The sequence below is a fragment of the Echinops telfairi genome, unplaced genomic scaffold (genome assembly GCF_000313985.2).
Source record: "Echinops telfairi isolate 266 unplaced genomic scaffold, ASM31398v2 ScPeMD7_3533;HRSCAF=4204_0, whole genome shotgun sequence".
NCBI classification, from domain to species: Eukaryota; Metazoa; Chordata; class Mammalia; order Afrosoricida; family Tenrecidae; genus Echinops; species Echinops telfairi.
The window spans coordinates 22,266,405-22,267,707 of record NW_022107431.1 but is presented as its reverse complement, the minus strand read 5'-3'; positions in this window follow the sequence as shown (position 1 = coordinate 22,267,707).

Here is a 1,303-nt window from a genome sequence, read left to right as displayed (position 1 = left end):
TGTGCTGCCAACGCCTGGCCCTCATTCGACCATCAGGTCACCGAGCCAACGTTTCCCTGAGCCCCTGCAGCCCTGCCTGTGCCCCTCTCCGAAAGGTGGTCTCTCTGGATTTTGCTCTCACTTGGCTTTGGGCATTTTTATTTTTTTAAAACTCTCTAAGAACTGTACTCATGCTCCATACTCGAATGTATGGAAAGTTCAGTCCTGGCTGGGGCGGTGGGTGGGATGCCTGCTGAAGCATGACACTGACTAGAGAAACTGTGTTATTACAGATGTGGGGATTTTGCAAGATGGGAATTATGAAACTTTGGGGAAATTTGAAAGCAGCCCATGGTAACCAAAGTGCCCGGTTTAACCGCGATTGGTGGATTGTTACAATTGCTGTAAGAGCCCTCAATAAAATGTTTTTTTTTAAAAACATACCTGAAATAACTTTTGACCTCAAAAAGAAATACTGGTAAATAAAAATGAAAACATCTATACAAAAAAAGCCCAGTCTTTAATAGAACTTTTGAATGGGAGAATGTTCCAGGTTGAGGGGCATCTTAGGACAGATGGTAAACTTGAGGCCCATGGTGGCCACAGAGAGGAGAGAACAAGTCTGTCGTCTGCTAGTGGAGTGCTCTTTCCGTTCACAGGTACTGCTTTGGAGAAAGGATTGTAGAGTGAAAACCCATTTCTTTGCTCAACTGTGTGGCAAGAAAGCATGCATGTCAATCCCTCAGAGAAGGGGGCTTCACTAGCTTCGGGTTCAGCTTCTTATTTTTTAAGTTACAGAAAACCAAAATGAAAAGTTGTCTTTTCAAGTCAGATACTGATTTTGAAATACTTCCGGCCTGCTCTTGCACATAACATTTATGAACAGTAGTAAGTATGAATTGCCTTTCTCTTGACAGGATCATGAGTTGTAAAGGTTGTTTGAACATGTGACAGTCATTCTCCAGAAAGCCTCAAAGTAGCCATGAGCTTCTCGGAAGATGACTTTAAAGCTCTTGTCTAGGATAGTGGTTGACTCTGCCTTATTCATGTGAGAGTTTGGTATTTAACTCTTAAATGATAAATGGGATGCACTGCAGTGAATTGAGGTTTTTTTTAATCCTCTTTACTCTAAATTAGGTGGGAGTTTACTTTTCAGCCCGTGATTTTTGCATCCAACCGCTTAAATAACCTGTCCAACCTCCCAGTGCTCTGCCCTACATCACTTAGCCTTTTCTCATCTCCCTCTTGTAAGATAGTACCCCTTCACCCAACTTAACAACTGCCTCACATCTGCATTTTGCTCATTACTTCCTCTTCCGCCCAC